The 18,982-nt window shown below is 37.4% G+C and overlaps 1 protein-coding gene across 9 annotated transcripts in view; it reads left to right on the top strand.

The window, feature by feature from the left end:
• The window catches only part of ERC2 (ELKS/RAB6-interacting/CAST family member 2), a 977,487-nt gene that overhangs the window by 335,572 nt on the left and 622,933 nt on the right, over window positions 1–18,982 (top strand). The window lies entirely within an intron of this gene.

Below are 18,982 nucleotides of genomic sequence, written 5' to 3'. Positions count from 1 at the left end.
TACTGAAAAGAAAACCAAATACACGTTACTATCCTATTTCCTTGCTTTTCCTCATTGGATTATATCTTTGAGTGTGCCAAGAAAGGCAAAACACAAACTAGTTATGTAAGTAAAACAGTTGCCAGAAAATAAATTATTGCATGTGGACAATAGCAAAGAATGTGGTGAATCTCTCTCATTTTTTGTGTTGAGGTAGTATGTTATGTGGGTTACTGTAGGAGAAAGCAGTCTAGTTGAGTTACATGTTTTCTCTTGTGCTCTTTAAGCCATGTCTTTGTATATGTTTTTGGGTCTGTGGGGAGGTTTAGATTTTCCTTGGAGTTAATGGGACCATTGAGTAGGCCTATGCCCTCAGTCAAGGTGCAGCAGAGTGTCCAGAGGTGAAAGGAAACAACTTCCAGATTGGATGGATCTTGGCATGAATGTGACTCAGCCCCTATGCACCTGACACTGGCTCATAGGCAGTTATTAGATCACTGCAAACCAAAATGATCACTTTGGCCTTGATGTAGATATCTCACATTTAAGAAATATCATGTTCCGTTCTGTATAGTTTCATTGTGAATTTGGAAGCATGAATATTTTATTTTGCACAGCAAAAATTTGAACTATGCCATAAATTGGATGACAGCTTGTATCTCTTTTGAAGAGGCTGCAGTGAATAGTATGTAGAACAGTGCTAATACTGTAGCCACTAGCCACATATGGCCAATCAAATTTAACTAAAATTCGTAACATTTAAAGTGTAATTTCTTAGTCACACTAGCCATATTTCAAGTATTTAATAGTCACATGTGGCTAGTGACTAGTGTATGAGAAAGCAAGCTATAGAACATTTCTGCTATCTAGCACTTGTCTAAATAGGGATTAAAAACTATGGCTTATGGGACAAATCCTGCTTACTGCCTGTCTTTATAAATAAAGTTTTATTGGAAGACAGCCACACCCTGTCATCTATGTATTGTATTTGGCTGCTTTTGGGCAGCAGCAGCAGAATTTAATAGCAATAGAGACCATCTGGCCCTTAAAGCTGAAAATATTTACTCTCTGGCCCTTTACAGAGAACGTTTGCCAAGCCATGGCATTGTGATTTTGTGGGAAGAGGGTTGCGTGGGAATTGAAATGTCCTCTCTCTAGCAGTCGTACTCTGAACAGGGCCAGATAGTTTGCTGACCCCTGTTGTAGAACAAGGTTTAAGTTTATTTTCACAGTGGTTATTCACAACACACGGTTGTCTTGGGTTGGCAATAATACCTGCACTACTAATAAAGTTAGTGTAATTCTGTTGTATTAGGTAGAAGGAAATTTCTTCTGTGTATTAGGTAGAAGGAAATTTGAGAAGCAAGGCAATCTGCTGTGGTATTGCTTGAACTGGGAATGGGGCTTCTTGATGGTTCCTTTCTAGCAAGCAAGAAAGAAAAGTCAGCTCAAAAAAGCTTATTACCTTCCTCTCATTACCTTATGCTGATGAGTGCTGTATCCCCCGACCTCTTTCCCTTTCCTTATACTCTCCCCTGTATTTTACTCTTCTCAAATTAATGTAGTCCAAATCAGACCTATACATTTTTCATGAAAAAGACAGTGGTAGCATTATGTGGATAGCTTCCATCCCATGTTCAATAATTAAAATGACCCAATAAAGAGATGGTGCTTTGAAGTAGGAAAAATTATTCTGCATGTGCAGAGAAAGTGAGATGATTTTCTAGTTTCCTGCTTTGAAGTTGGGAGTGGGAAATTAATGATTTTATCAGCTGGAAACATCCAAGGCAATTTCTTTTGCCTTTTTTTCTTCTTTTAAAATCTTTGTAAATGGAAATGGAGAATGTTACCTAATGATGTCCATCTCTTAGGGGAAGCAATTGAGGTTGAAATTAGCTCTAATTGTTGGATCATAAGCAAAGGATTTTTGGCAGCAGGGTAATGTACATTAAAGTGATTTTCCCACTTCTTCGAGAAACAGACAGAAATACGAGTCTCCCTACCTAACATGTGGTGGGTTAGTGGGTGAGTCAGTGAATGAGATATGTTATGTTTTGTCATGCCCTACAGTGAAAGACCTGAGTTTACACTCATATGAAAGATATGGTGCTCATTCTTGGAGGAGGTTATAAGTGATAGGTCCTTCCAATTAGATTCCTGAGTCATTCCTGAAAGCTCTTGCCAAAACAGGAGGGCCGTCCCTAGAGTGGGAAGAGCATGTTGGTTTATCTGGAAAATCTGTACCATCAACTGGGTTTTGGCTACTCTTAGAAAAGGGTATAAAGGACAGATGCCACTGGCTTAACGTTTCATCTGTGCAAGGAAAGCTTTTGCTACCAGGAGATTTGCATTTAGGAGGTAGTGGGGATGAAGGGTGGGACGAGGGGTGGGAGGCAAGTTGTCTGGGTTTGTGGCTATGTGGCTTGGCTCCTGGATTGGTTTGTTTTAACTTGTACAAATGCCCAGATGCTTTTTGACATGTGTGCAATAAATCAATGGAATAATAATTACACATACACAGAGATAAACCACATAGCTCTTAACATAACATTTTACTTTTTAAAATAGCTTCAAAGGATCCCAAGGCCAAGTTTCTTATTTTGCTACTTCCTTGATGTTTTCTACGTACCAACTTACCCCATCCACCAACACATTAATTCCATGGCAATAGAGATAATCATGAATTGGCTTTTTTAGCATCTTGATTTTTCTGGATTTCAATGAATAATTACCAACATATCAGAAATTAGGAAGATGAAAGGCCTAGCTATTATTCTATGATCTGAAGTAAAATGTATGAAGAACATAGCATTTGGAGGTGGGAGATGTATGGACATGCCTTTGCCTCCCCATTTCGTAACTGCAGTATGAATAAGACTTAAACCTGTCTGAGCCTCCATGTCTTGATCTATGAAATGTCTGTCACTTTGCCAGCCTGATGCATCTATGTGAAAAGTGTTTTGACTCTAGGAAGGGGTTCTAGTTGTAAATTGTGCTATCATCATTGCTGTTGTTATTATTACTTTTGTATATCAGGGATGTTTGGGGGAATCCTCTACCTCACTTCTTTTCTTATCATGCATTCTGTGCGTTATGCCTCTGTGGGTCTCCTTTGAACTTGTGTGTCTGCATTTACCAAGCCAAGAGTTTTATATTTTAATTGAGTTAGTTTTTTATGTCTTAGAATGATACAGAGAAATGAAGAAAATGTGGAAGTGTCATCTATTTTGTTCTGTCCCCATATTAAGAGACTTCCTTCGGTTTTCTGGCAGGTCCACTTTTCCCCAGCCCAGCGTGATTTCCAAACTGCCCGGCATGGCAACTCTTTTGCATGTTTTCTGGAAGATGTGTTATATGATAGTGGCATATAATGCTTGCTTTTATACTCATTTCTGTTCCAAATAGATCTGGTAAGAGTTCTACTTGTTTAAAAATAAACACTTTAGAACCTATTAACAAATATGTAGGGGTTTGTGTTCATAACGGCAAGGGGCAACATATGTAGGTTAGGTTAGTCACAGTTCCATAGCAAAGGTCCATAACATTTTTGTTTTTATTTTTTAAAGATTTATTTATTTGAGATAGAGAGAGTGAGGGAGTGGGAAGGGTGGGAGGAGCAGAGGGAAAGAATCTCAAGCAGACTCCCCACTGAGTGTGGAGCTGATGTGGGGTTTGATCTCATGACCCTGAGATCATGACCTGACCCAAAATCAGGAGTTGGACCTTTAACTGACTCAGCTACTGAAGCGTTCCTTGTTTTTGTTTATAAAATGTAAGCAGTATAAAAGAGAATTCATGCAGTCTATAGGCTCACTCATTAGAAAAATTTACCTTGGCACACATACATTTATAGTCACTTGCAATCATGTATATAATTTTAGGCAGTTTACAGATGCTCTGAAGCATTTCCAAGAATTTGACATTGAAGATCCCTGCCCTGTAGGTTTCATGCATTTTTTCATTCAACACATAATTTTTGCATGACTACTATTGCTGGATATGATACCTGCCTTTATCTAGCCAACACTTCATTGGGTATATGGATATATGATAGAGAACTAACTGATTTATAGTACCATGAATGCTCAGTGATTTCATTATCACTGGTTGACAATAATTCCACATAAAATCTTAATTGGACTTCGTCTTCCTTCTATTGTTTAAAAGCAGATAAGTAAAGGAGGGAAAGAAGATAAAAAGAAATACATGTTTAGTTCCTTTGAAGATAAAGCATGCAAGCTGTATGAAATGTCCATTTATATCTCATAATTGAAGGCTAATGTTGCTAAGGTGATTACTATGATAATGTTAAGATTTTATGTTTTGAATAAAGGTGGTCCTTTTTGAATCCACACTCAAGCAACTTGGCTTTCCTTGAGAAAGGGAATGGTATTTATGGGGTTACAGACACTCTGCTGGATTATTTTATGAGTTACTGCATCTACTTAGAAATGCTTCAATCTGCTGTACTTCAGACAGACTCTTCCCTCAACTTGTCTAAATGAATGAGGTGTCATTTGATAATATTTTATTGAGCATCTATCATATGCAAGGTTCTGAACAAGGTGGGGCCCATAATCTCATGAGCTCTTGGTCTTGGACTTCTTAATTTAATTCTCTTGCCCAAATGTCTACTGAGTGTCTTGTGGCTGCTATATTGAGTTTCAGGAGATATAGCTAAATGTTTCCCATGTGATACTTTATCTTAAACTTGACTCACAACTTGTGAAGCTGGTATTATTAACCCCATTTTCAAGATGAGGAGATAGAGTCTCAGAACTTGTTTAAGGTCATACAATGGTGAGTCACAGGGCCCTGGATTGCAAAACCTGAGCTCTTAACCAGAAATCTAGTGCTTTCCTTAAGGGCTCCCATGGACTGAGTGTTTTTTTTTTTGTGTGTGTCAAGGAGATGACATACATTGTCTCATTTAATCTTCATGGCAAAGTTTATGGCAAGTTTTATAATCCTATCTTAACAGGTGAGTTCACTGCTGTTTGGTGCTTATTAGGTAAAACCCGGTATTGGCTATGAAGAGTTAAGAATGAATGCTTCTGGGCACCTGGGTGGCTCAGTTGGTTAAGCGACTGCCTTTGGCTCAGGTCATAATCCTGGAGTCCCGGGATCGAGTCCCACAATGGGCTCCCTGCTCAGCAGGGAGTCTACTTCTCCCTCTGACCCTCTTCCCTCTCATGCTCTCTGTCTCTCATTCTCTCTCTCTCTCAAATAAATAAATAAAATCTTTAAAAAAAAAGAATGAATACGTCTGTGACTTAAATCCTCCTAGTGTCACTATGGCTATAATAACCGCTACATATTGGTTATAATAATGAAGGATATTGCCCAAACTCTTGGGAGGGAACAATTGTTTCATGAAGTCTAGAATCCTGGTATATTAAGAAGAATTTATTATATAATATTTACTTTTTATTTCTTTAAAGATGTTTATGATTATATGTACATACCTATCCTTATGCATGCATGCATACTTTATTAAAAAAAAAGCAAAAGAATGGATAACAGTACCTTACTATATTTTCTCTTTGTGTTGGAAACTCAGATGATCTTTAAACTGTCTATGATATACACATGTTGTACATTTGCAAGGTAAAAAATTAAGTGCATTTTAACAGAAGGGGTGATGATCATTTCTTCAGGGAGATTGTTTCCTCAGCAAGGTGCTGCTGGTGGAGTAGGAGGAGGTGTTTTCTGGGCCCATGGCGGCATTTTTGGTCAGTGAGTCATGGATGTTTCAGTGTGATAACACCCCAACCAGAAAGCAGACTTGGGCTGTCAGTTTTCAAAGTGGATCATAAAACCAAGCTTTTGACAATGAAAATATTGTTACATGGAGAAAAGAACACAGCTTACGACTCTTTGTTTCTTGGTTTTCTTCACTGAGGTGGGCCTTCTGCCTCATTTCTTGATGAGGCCCAGACTCTTGGGTATACAGGTCACTGTGACAAGGAGTTGGGAATGCTTTGTGACCTCCAGGGACCTTGGGACTAGATGCATTCATACAGGGCTTTGAAAACTATTCCAGATACTTAAGGAACCACTCTTTCTTCTGAACTCACACGTTTTGAGCAAAGGAGTGTTTTTTTTTTTTTTTTTAAGTGGGTAGAAATAATATTTGCCACAGTATATAAGGTGGGATTTACAATCAGTGCTCCTTTACTTTGTTTTTACTTTTTTAAAATTTAAATTCTATTTAATTAACATATAGTATAATATTAGTTTCAGAGGTAGAATTTAGTGATTCCTCAGTTGCATATAACACTGAGTGCTCATTCCATCAAGTGTCCTTCTTAATGCCCAACACTCAGTGCTCCTTTACTTTTAACAGTTTTCCTTCTGCCTCCTGCTGTGGTTGACTGGCAAGCAGTGAAGTCCTTTTTAATCACTTCTGTCCAGGCTTCAAAGGATATTTGAAATGACCTTTTTGAGATAGACTTTTGTTTAATAAACATCATCATCATGGCATTTAAAAGTGAGGTGTTTCTTCTAAAAAGTCAGTAGCATATGACAAAACCAGTTTTTAGGACTGTCAGATAACCCCAGTGCTGTGTTAGGGTGCATTGTTTCACTTTCAAGACTTGCAAGGAATGTGTTTAAAATTAATAAATTAAGGGATTTGGTGAAAAAAATATACAAAAGAAAATCCTGGTGTCACTTATATTTTTCCATTCTAATCCTGTTGTTGGCTTCACATTTTAAAATGTTTTTATTTGACTGGGAAAGGCATCATTTGAAATTTTTATTGATAACACTCTTAACTGCAAGAAAAAGACATAAACTTGCAAAGCTGTAACTATCATGGTGGCCACAATTGGGAGGTCTGCAAAATGGTTTATTACCAGTTGAAAAAAAGCTGTTGGGAACCACAGTTGTTATAGGGGTCACCACCTCTGTTACATGCATTTTATTTTTTCCCTTTTCATTTTGAGGGTATTTATGATGGCAGTGCCAAACTACACACTTTTCCCTCCCCTAATGTCTGTGGGCTTTGTTTTGATTCTCTCTTTATTAATGATGTGAAAACTTTGGGGTTATATAAAAATGAGCCAGGGTCAGGCTTTGCGGGCCCCAGAATGCTGAAAATGTCCTTGTATCTAGCTAGTGAAGACATTGTTTAAAGGGGCCACATTTTACTTCCTAAGATTTTTAGCTGTTTTGCAGATTTTAGATATCCGGGTGAAATGTGCAAGGCAGCCTCATACTCTTGCTTTCTTAAGGTAAAACATAAAAGACCTGTGGTGGAGGAATTAAAATGTGTTATGGTTGTTGGCCGCCGTTCCATAGCAATTTCTGGCCTATTAAAGGATGATGCAGGTAGCTGCAGACATTATTTCATTCCATAGGTCAAGAGCCTAGTACTTCTGTTGTTGTTACTGTTGTTCAGGCTTTCAGAGAATGCCTTATTTAACACCTTGTTAGTATAAAATTGCTTTTGACTTTATAAACACAGGTGTTCAGTTTGAATCTTAATGAACTGTGAAATAGGTAGATGTCTAAAAGGAAATTCTATAAATTGTGAACATGGCTCTGTCAGCACGCTAAATGGATTAGGAAAATTCACTGTCTGCCTTGTAACTGAACACCAATGTGATGCGTGGGCATGAATCAGTCCTGAAAAGCCAATAACATGGAGGGAAATGTAGAGCCTAGGAGATGTTGACTGTGCGGGTTCCCCTTACCACAAATGAATGTTGATGCAGAAGGCTCTGAAATCAGAATGGCTATTCAGAGGATGGCCAAGAAGGGGTATATATGAGCAGACAACACAGAATTTATAGAGTAAAACCACAAACACCTTATTTTCCATTGTACTAAAATAATGATATTTTACAATACTCATTTTGTATGTAATTCTGCTTTCAATCTTATATTGTTACTGCAGCTCAAATCTCATTATAAGTGTTCCAACAAAAATTCCTTTTTAATCAAAAACTTTCCAATCCTTAGCCCATTGTCAGTTTATTTTGAGCAACTTATTTTTCTTGTGAAACAAAAGAATTTGGCTCTTCTTTTTGAGTTCATTGGGATGTTATTTGACCTATGTGGCTAAACATGTAATTGAGATAACTGAATCATTTTAATTTCTACATTAGATCCCTTCATAATCTGCGTCTGTTATTTTGGAATGTAGAGATATGGAGTCAGAGCCCTTTAAATTCTTTGAAACAAAAGAAATAGATCATTAATACTTTTGTTTGGTTATATTTTTGTTTGAAAAAGGGATTGTCTATACTATATTAAGCTGCAACTGGAAGTGACAATATCCAATTAACCAATTGTCTATCGGAAAGTACATGTCCTCTGGTAAGTGTTGCTTGTTGGTGAATGGTTTGTAGGAAAAAAAGAATGTATTTCTGTCATGTCTGTGGGAAGCTGACTTGCCAGTTTAAAAAGGAGATGACAGAATTTAGGAGGAGGGAAATTCAACAGAACTCTCACTGACCTCCAAGCTCACATTCTTTCTCTCTCTCTCTCTTTTTTTTTTTTTGGTATGAATTTTATGGAAAACAGAATTTATTAACTACTTCCATTCATTTTTTTCCTTTTGAGGGCACCATTTAGAAATAACCAGTTTACATTATGATTATGTTCTCCTGACACTGGACCCACATTTGTAACACTTGCCTCTATTCCTCTGGAAAAGGCTAACATTTACTGTGGTTGGGTTTCTTTATGTGTATATTTATATATCAAACCAAAATGTAAAGAGTGAAGTTAAATTTCAGGGCTTCTGCAAGAATCTTTTTCCTATTTTCATATGAACTTTATTCTTTTTAAAATTAAATACAGAGATTTATTCCATACAGACATAGACTTTCCCTCTCTTGTTTTATTAAAAGAGAGAAAGAGAATACAACTTGAGGTAAAAAGTTGTGTAGTTGAGGATCACTTTAACCATAGAAGTTTGTTTTTATTGCAAGCATTTCTGTCTTGAAATGTATGAAATTTATTTTCTTGCAATTATTTTGTATTTTGTTTTCTTATTTTCATATGTAGTGATTTCTTAAATCCTTATGATTATAACAGAATGATGATAAAATACTACTTGGCAGTTGTTAATTTGAAACTGGACAGATCCTAAGTTCTGTCATTAAGACCTTGCCAAATGTGAAGGAAAAGAGAAGATCTAACTCCTCATTTACTGAGTGTGACTCCTTAGCCTAGTGCCAGCAAATCTGGGTGTCTGCTCTCTCCATAGTGATGACCACCTTTGACAGCTTTTCTGAGGGCAGTAGAGGAAGAGGGGAAAGGCATGACTTGGAGAACAGCTCGGGACTGTCAGAGCTCTAGAGCTTAGGATTTGTCCACTCTTCAACCTTATTCCCATCCAAAATCAAAGTGTGCATTTGTGGAAAAATATACATGAATTTTTAAGATTTAATTTGGAAAAAATTAATCATTTGCACCTTGCTGTGCATGCATGTGTGTGTGTGTGTCTGTGTGTGTAAAAGAGAAAGAGACAGAGCACTAAGATGTGAAATTTAGGTGTACAGTATCATTTTGGTAACCTTCTTAGTTGGATCTCCAGTAGGTTATTTACAAAGTACCTACTGGATTTTAGGCATAGTGCTAGGTGCCAGGAATACAGAAGTAAATAAGAGATAAGTGTTGCCAACATTATCACCCATAATGTGATTATTGAAAAAATTTTAAGATTATTTGTAGTTCCTTTTGTCCTTGAGCATTCACTAGGGTTGATTCATGAAAGATTCAATTTAGTGAATTGTTGGTTGCTTGACAGAACCCATAAAGACCGTGGGCATACAATAGGGCCTCTGAGTAAGTCTGTGAAAGTACCTAACCAAAAGGAGAAATTGTTTTAATGCTTAGAGGTTTTTTTCATTTACAAATCCTTAAATTTTCAAGGGTCACATTGTTGGTTAACGTCTCTTGATATAGATTGTGTGGGACACAAAAATATAATCTTATTCCTCAGGAACATTGTGGCCTGGCTGGGGTTCTCATTACTGTGCTGCACTTAAGTATTTATTTTATTCCTTTATTAACCTAATATTTATATAGAAGGAAAACTTCATCGCAGTATAAGCTTCTTACAGGAAAGGACCTTTTGCTTTTTTTTTACTGGGGTATATAAGCTCTGAGAGCAGTGCCTAGCATAATATAGGAATGCCAAAAATGTTGGATCCATTGTTGCTCTCCTATATCATTGGAGGTATAGTGAGAAGATTAGATGAGATACTACATCACACTAGCAATGAAAGTAACCAGTCTCAGATGATGCTTTGATATTAGTAGTAGGAGAAAACACTGATTAACTCCTCTATAACTTAGGTATGGGGAAAACTTTCCTAACTATGAGTCAATATCTGACAGCATAATGTATAAGATTGATAAATTTGATGACACGAGGTAAAGAATTTTTGCTTGGCAAAAAAGTATCAGGCAGGGTAAAAGACAGATAACAACTTGGGCTACATACATGCAAGCTGTGCTACAAATAAACGGTTCATATCCTTAATAAATAAGGTTTTTTAAAAATAGTGAACTGAAGAACCAACAACCCTATAGAATAATGGGCCTGATAGGTAGATGGTACACAGAAAAATAAATGTAAATGGTGCTTAATTTATGATGCTCAACCTGACACAGGATGAGAGAAGTGCATATTAAATCTACATTGAAAAATAATTTTCACTTATTAGAATGGCAAAAATCCAAAGACTTGAAATGTACTCTATTTATTGGTAATACCGTGGGAGTAACTAGCTCTCTAATAACAGTGTGGTAAAAATGCAAATTGATATATCCCCTTTCAGAGGAGAATTTGGCAACATCTAGCAAATTACACACGTTTACCTTTGACTGCAATCCCAGTTCTTCCCAGAATCTCTAGATCCCAAAGATACACTGGCAGAAATACAAAATATCAGAGACTGTTCACTGCAATACTATTTGTAATAGCAAAAGACTGGGAACCACCAAGATGACTACCAGGAGGGGATTGATTGAATAAGTCATTGTGATCCACAAAATGGATTACTTGTAGCTGTGTAAGAGATGAAGAATATCTCTATATACTGATATGGAGTGACCTCTAGAATATATTGTTAAATGGAAAAAAAAAAGAAGGTGGTAAAAAGTGCAGAGGGTATGCTACTGTTTACCTAAGAGATTAAGGGAATGCAAATATATATAATATTATTTGTTTCACAGTAGAATGAGTGGACAGGGAGAGAACCCAGACTTCTTTGAATATATTTTGTCTTATAGATTTGACTTTGGAGCCATATAAATACATAATTACAAAGCAAAATTGAATCTAAAAAGGTAATCCCTAAAAAGTTCAAAGGAAAATGAAACCAACAAACCTATCTACGTGTCTGAGTAGCAGTATAACCACAGAGGAGAGCATCTATTCCAAGTGGCTTTAAAACACAGTACTTTGAGTGTACATCTCTCATGGTATACGGTCCGGGACAAACAAAAAATATTCAAAGAATCTTAAACCTTTTTCAGTAATTATATTATTGATGGTAATGTGGGTATTATTATTCTAAGGCAGGTGTGTGTGAAAACTGAGATAAAACAAAGGAGTGTTTCTGTTTGTGTCACTAAGAGCTTAGGAGAAAAGAAATACAGTGCAAGATTGATGAAGTTAAGAAAAGATATGGCTGTCGTCTTAGTTTGTTTCCTTTTTAACAACATATAGACGTATATAGATAAATGTTTTATATTTATATTGTAGCGATGACTCTGTAAAGCCCTAGAAACAAGGACCAATCTGGTAGCAATGAACATTCCTACTGTCAGATTTACTGTTTTCCCATGAAAAGCCTTTGTAGAAATGGAAAAGTCTATGTCTGGGGCAGGGGATGTTGCCTAGAACATCTTGTCATGCCAGAAAGTGGGGAAGCTATCAAAGACAGGCCATGTCAGAAAGACTCAGGAACGAATAAAAAAAGTGTACCCACTGGACAAAGAATTTGAACATCAATAACACATAAAATACTCTTAAATCCATGAGGTCAGAATGATAACTCTTTAAAAAAAAGCTCTTTTGTAGATTCTAGGGAACCAATATACTATTACTGAAACCGGTAAATAAAGAAAAAGAAATGAGCATTTATTATAACTTTTTTATAAATTGTACCTCAGAGTAGTCAAAAGAGTTAACAAAGAGAAGTTTCTCTATAAAGAAGTATTCCGGGTAATAAATGAAGAATGCTAGACTAATCACCATTTTGCATCCTCTTATGATTTAGTTAGTGGATCCTGGGGATTGAGTTTTTTTGTTTTGTTTTTAAAGATTTTATTTATTTATTTGACAGAGAGAAACACAGAGAGAGAGAGGGAACACAAGCAGGGGGAGTGGGAGAGGGAGAAGCAGGCTTCCTGCTGAGCAGGAAGCACGATGTGGGGCTCAATCCTAGGACCCCAGGATTATGACCTGAGCGGAAGGCAGACGCTTAACGACTAAGCCACCCAGGCACCCCTAGGGATTGAGTTTTAATGGATGTCACATCAAATAGTACATGCCTCCAGATGGAAGTACACTCTATTGCAATTAAAGTCTTGTCAGAAAAATCAAACCTGAATTTTACTGGACAAAGGACAGAGAGGAACTTGGCAAACAGCTCTAAGGGCTGCAGTGGGCAATTTCCCCATCAGGGGAAACCTTGGTAGGACAGATGACTGTTTTTGTTTTAAAACAACAACAAAGGTTTTCAAGGAAAAAGAGAAAGAGGTAGAGAGGGAAACTGTATATCAAAAAAAACTTAAGAGACATATCAACCAATCAGAATGTATGAACCTTGTTTGATCTTGATTCAAATAAGCGAAATGGTAAAATTGTGAGCCACTGGGGGAATTTGTAGGTTAAACTGATGATAGTAAAGAATAATTGGTAAATTTTTCTAAGTATGATGGTGGAATTTTTAAAATTTAATATAAAATTCTTATCTTTTAAAAATACATACTAAAGGGACTCCTGGGTGGCTCAGTCTGTTAAACATCTGCCTTTGGCTCAGGTCTTGATCTCAGGGTCCTGGGATTGAGCCCTGCATAGGGCTCCCTGCTCAGGGGGAAGCCTGCTTCTCCCTCTCCCCTTGCTTGTGCTTGTGCTCTCTCTCTCTCTGTCAAATAAATAAGTAAAATCTTAAAAAAAAAAAGTACATACTAAGGCATTTACAGATGAAATGATACAATATCTGGTATTTGATTTTAAATAATTAAGGGGCTGGGAAGGGTATGCGGTTGGGGTTCATAGAAGAAACGGGAGTAGTAGCCATGAGTGGATACATGTAAAGTGAGAAGTGGGTCATGGAGATTCATTGTGCTATTTTTTTGTGTTTTTGTATATGTTTGAAATTTATGTAAGAAAACATTGAAAACAAAATAAAAAATAAATGAGTAGCGGCCTGCATAGGCTCTTTGAATTTCATTCCCAGTGATGTGGTATGCCATAAGATGTCTCCTACCTACCTACCCTGGTACATTATGTCCTTATGTATACAGATACTTTTTCTTCTAAATTATTCTAAACTCGATGGTGACCCTGAAGATGATTTCATACCTTTTACTGAATCAATGAAAGTACACTTTTTAGAAGGAAAAAGTCTTATTTTAACTTTTTCTAGTTTTTCTAAATCTTTGTTTTTATGAGAAGGTAATTTGGATGTAAAAGACCTAGAAAAAAGCACTGGGAAATCTGATAGGGAAGCTGAATCAATTGAGCTTTTTTATGTTGAAGCTTTGGAACTCTTTTTTCAATCTTGCCAGTTCCTATAAGATTGCAGCTGGCTGATGTCAGGGACCTGCTAATGACTCACTCCATTTAGGCAGGGTTCATCCTCGAGAACTTCCCTGGAAATGGTTTGGGTTGCCAGGCACAGACCATGGCCACATGATTCGCGCTTGACATCATTTCTTTTACCCACATTAGTGGGTATCAGTCATCAGAGGATCTAATTTCTATTTCACACTCAGCCTAGAAGTTTAGAAGACTTTATTTTGCCTGCTTGGATTCTTCTATTCATCTTACAATCTCGGTGTTTTCTTATTAGTAAAAACATAAGTCTAGTCCAAGGAATCCTAAATATTTATCTTACATATTTTAGAAAGAAAAAGTATATAAAAAATGAAATACAGTTGGTAAAACCTTGTTAATTTTATTCTTTCTTTGTCCCGGTTTTGAAACTTCTTAAATACTACAAAAGGAGAAGCACATTTATTATGGAGTGAATTGTTAGAGTGTGCGGGTGTGTGTTTTGTAAATTGAGTTTATCTAAATCCTAGTTCAGAAGAACTAAACCAGCTTTCTCTAGTCTTTCTCTAGAAAGTGAGTTTCAAAGTGATACCACATGTTGGGTGCAATACCATAGAGCTAAGATTGTTATCAAGATATCTTAATGTATTGTAGAGTGAATTTGAGAACATAAAAAGAGAAAAGAATGCTCCTTTATGTAAGATTTGAGAGAGAATTAAGACATGGGTGATTTGAAAATATTTCTTTTGTGCAGTTTTAGAACTTGTATAGATAAGTTCTGGCAAGCTCATTTCCTTTTCCACTCCCCCTTTGCTTTTGGACAAATTTCTCATCTTCTTTCTCCACGTATCTTTAGGTCCTGGCAGAAATCTGTTGCTGTTCATGATTCCTGGATAATGTGGCCTTGAACACTTTCTGCTCTCTCTTAGTGTAGTACTTGCCATTGAGTTTCCAGAATTGCTCTTTGACTTGACTGTGATTTTCTTGAGGATGGAGCCGTCCTAACTTGTATGTTTTCCTGCTTCTGCAAAATCTAGTTTTGCTCAATTCTCTCTACTGTAGGTGTGGGTTTTATCAAAGAATCTTGACAAGGTTTGGGAAAGTTTCCCAGTCTGGGAAGATATTGTGTTGAGTGACCACTATGAGAAAGTGAATGTAGCTTTGCATTTATTTTCATTTTTATAGTACTTGTGTATAATGTCACTCTTTTAGAGAGAAATTATTACACAAAGTCTTATCCTGGGCATTGCACTATTTCCTAACCAGAAATTTATAATTCAAGTTAGCAACATTTCTAAAGCACCTAGTTCTTATTTTTATTGGCCACTTAATGCTTTATACTGATGATAAACATAATTAAAGTGCTTTTCCCTTAGGTGCTTGCAATTGGTAAAATCAGTAGAATAAAGTTATTAATGCAGTTTGACAGATTTTGCCAACAAGAAGTCTTAGGTATTATTAACCAAAACAATAGTAGGATATCATATTTACTAAACATTTACCAGATGTCGAGCCCATTTGTGATGTCAAATCATCCTCATATTAGTTTTATGAGGTTGGTACTACCTGGTACTTCTGATAGCCTTTTTTATTTTATAAAACTTTTATGTGTATGTAGAGTGGATTTTAATAATTATCTGTAATACATATTGACTGAGAAACGTCAGGGTAGGTTAGATTAAGGACATTGCCTTGTCCTTAGGGTCTCCCTGTGTAGAGACTCAGAACCAAAAATAATAGCATGGAATATGTTCAATAATAAGGGCAGAAACAGAGAACTATGAAACACCAGGAATTAACATGTCTGTGGGGGAGGGAGTCAGGACAGGTGTTAATGAAGAGGGGACTTTCGGATGGACCCTGAAGGAGGAGCGGTGTTTACTGTGATGGAAAAGGGGTGATGGAACGGGTGTTTGAAGCAGAAGAAAGTGCAGAGGATAAAAGTGCGGCCTGTACGTACAAGAAACAGTGAGTAATTCTTTGTGACTGGTGTGTCCTGCTTGCTGTGTGTGTGTGTGTGTGTGTGTGTGTGTGTGTGTGTGTGTGTGTAGGAGAAAGAAATAGGGATGGGATGGGTAGATTGGCTGTATAGCATAGGGGTTGAGCTTATCAGTTTTGGGGTCAGAAACAAGACTGCTTTAGAGTTCCAAGTCTGTGTCTTTGTAGCTCGGTGTCAACTGAAAATTTGCTCATTCATTCATTCAACAGATATTCATTGATGGCTTCTATGAAGCTGACATTACTTTGTGTACTAGAGACAGAGCAGAGAACATAATAGGCAAAAATCCCTGCTATGATGGAGCTTACATTCAAGTGTAAATTTGGGCAATGGTGGTAGATAAAAGAAACATATATGAAAAGGACCTTTTAACAGTAAATATGCTAGATCAGATAGTGATCCCAGATGGAGGGAGGTACAAGTGTCCAGACCCTCAGTCAGGAGTGAGCTTTGTGTACATAGAACAAAGAGAAACCAGTGAGGCCCAAGTAGAATGCATGAGAGAGTAGGAGAAGGTGAACTTGGATAGATGGCAGACGCCAAGCCAAGGAAGGTCTTGTTGGCCACAGCAAGGAAATAAGATTGGGTTCATAGTGCAATGGGAAGCCACTGGCAGGATTTAAACAAGGTGGTAGGTGGTCTGATTTCCATTCCTAAAAGACCATTCTGGCTTCTGTGTGGGAATGGCCTGAGAGGCCACTGTAAACATCCTGGTAAGGAGTGATGGTAGATCGGGTCCAGTGATGGTGTGGAGGTGGAGAAAAGAGGATGGTTTTGCCATCCATTTTGGAGGGATAGTTGTCAGGATGTGGAGGAATTGGATATGGATGCAGAGATAAAGAGAGAAGGAATTAAGGACAAATTCCGAGATTTGAGGTTGGACTAACTGGATGGGCAAGTCACTTGTCTCCTTGAATCCCAGAGAGCTGTTCCAAGGATTAAATGGGGTGGGAGAGGTATATGGAATGGTAGATGCGTTCATTAAATATGCTTTGTGCTCTCTCGGAGTGTTTGAACCCAAGGTATAAAGACACAAAGCCCATAGAGTGGCAGAGATGTTGAGAGGGCTAAAGAGAAGGAACTTAGCAGAAGCTGTGAGGCAGCAGAACCTAAAAGCAATCAGAAGCCATGAGGTGGAGAGAAAAGGAGGGTATTGGTAGCAGTAGAAGAAGCAGTGGTGAAGAGATTGAATTACAGGAGCAGTGGGTGTTTTAGCATCACTCCTGAGCCACCCCATCTCCTTGGATATCAAGAAAGGAATTTCCATTCCCCCTAAGACCTAGCCATACTGTTGCTCACCATTTTCTGGCCCTCCTTTTGCTCCCCATGAACTTTTTCTACCTGGAAAAGCCCAGAGTTGTCTACTCTTCCAACCCGATGAGCCAAAATAGTACAACTGCACCTCTTTATTTATGTTGGAAGACACATATTTCTTTTTTAAAGATTTTATTTATTTATTTATAGATTTATTTATTTATTTGAGAGAGAGAGAGAGAGAGAGAGTGAGCACAGCAGCAGGGGGAGTAGTGCAGAGGCAAGAGGGAGAGAGAAACCCAAGCAGACTCCATGCTGAGTGTGGAGTCCATCGCCGGGCTTGGTTCCAGGACTCTGAGATCACAACCTGAGCCAAAACCAAGAGTCAGTCCCCCAACCGACTAAGCCACACAGGCACACCTATTTATTTATTAGAGAGAGAGAGCAGGGGGAGGGAAGAGGGAGAGGGATAGGCAGAGAATCTCAAGCAGACTCCGAGCTCAGCCGAGAGCCCCATGTGGGGATTGAGTCATGACCCCAACATCATGACCTGAGCCAAATCAAGAGTCGGATGCTTAACCGACTGAGCCATCCAGGTGCCCCACGTATTTCTTACTACAAATGGATTTTTATTTATTTCTAAGTTATAAAGTAATGCAAAAATACATTTGTGTTGTCAATTTTAAAATATAGAATAAATAATGAAAACATAAAATAAATTCCTCTTCTATCTTTCTGGATACACTGAAGTGTGTCCCCTCCCCAGGGGTAACCACCCTTATAATTTAGGGGTATATCCTTCCAAATACTTTTCTAAGTAGTTACATACTTATCATATAGATAGATAGATAGATAGATAGATAGATAGATAGATAGATAGATAGATAGATAGATAGATAGATATAGTTATTGTGGGATTTTCCAAACATAAATGAGATCATATTGGATATGAAAAACAATCACTGTGTTTTTTCATTTACTCTTTCTTAGAGTTTCTTCTATGTCAGTGCACAGACCTGCCTCACTGTCCATGGCTTCCCATTACTCCGCTGACCATGCTTTAGTCAATCATTCCCTTATAGATGATCAGTTAGATTGTTTCCAGTGTTTCTGCTATTACAGACTCATTTTTAAGTGATGGGCTGTGATACTATGTGACCTTTCACCATTTGGGCAAAACCAAAGTAGTCTGGGTGAAGTTCTTTGCCATTAGGTGGCTGTGCAGTGCATCTTGGCCCTGGGTTGTGCTGAGTTGCAGGCAGAGTCGATGGAGCTTGTGTGGGTTGCAAGTCAGGCACATGTGGCAGCAATTTTCTTTGTATTCTGTTGCTGTGGGGGGCAATTAGCACGGGGGTGGGATGGCAGGGTGAGACTCTAATGTTGCAGTTTGCAGCTTTCCTCAAGGAAAGCTCGAAGTAAACTACCCTGTTTATATTAACACCTAGTAAAAGAAAGTATTAACTTTGCTAAAATAATCTTCTAAAGAGACAAGTTTAATGAGAATATCTGAATTAAATTTAATAGTTTTAATTAAACATGCAAAGGATAAATAGTATCTTCAAAGTTCAGCCGTAAGAAGTAATAACTATTTCTTAAGAAGGAAAAATATTTAACTGCATTGCATGCCTGGACGTTTGATCTTTAAAAGTTGGAGCATTCATCTTTTTGAAAATTAATCTAAAAACACGAAGTAACTTAAGTCTTAAGGGCAGTCATAATTTGTATGGTTTCTATAGATAGGTTCATGGAAGCCAGGATTTTTTCTTTCTTTCTTTCTTTCTTTCTTTCTTTCTTTCTTTCTTTCTTTCTTTCTTTCTTTCTTTCTTTCTTTCTTTCTTTCTTTCTTTCTCTCTTTCTCTCTTTATCTCTTTCTCTCTTTCTCTCTTTCTCTCTTTCTCTTTCTCTCTTTCTCTCTTTCTCTCTTTCTCTCTTTCTCTCTTTCTCTCTTTCTCTTTCTTTCTTTCTTTCTTTCTTTCTTTCTCTCTTTCTTTCTCTCTTTCTTTCTC

This window comes from Zalophus californianus, chromosome 1 (genome assembly GCF_009762305.2).
Source record: "Zalophus californianus isolate mZalCal1 chromosome 1, mZalCal1.pri.v2, whole genome shotgun sequence".
Classification (NCBI taxonomy): Eukaryota; Metazoa; Chordata; class Mammalia; order Carnivora; family Otariidae; genus Zalophus; species Zalophus californianus.
Note: the sequence above shows the minus strand (reverse complement) of the source record. Positions and strands in the feature narration are given on the sequence as shown.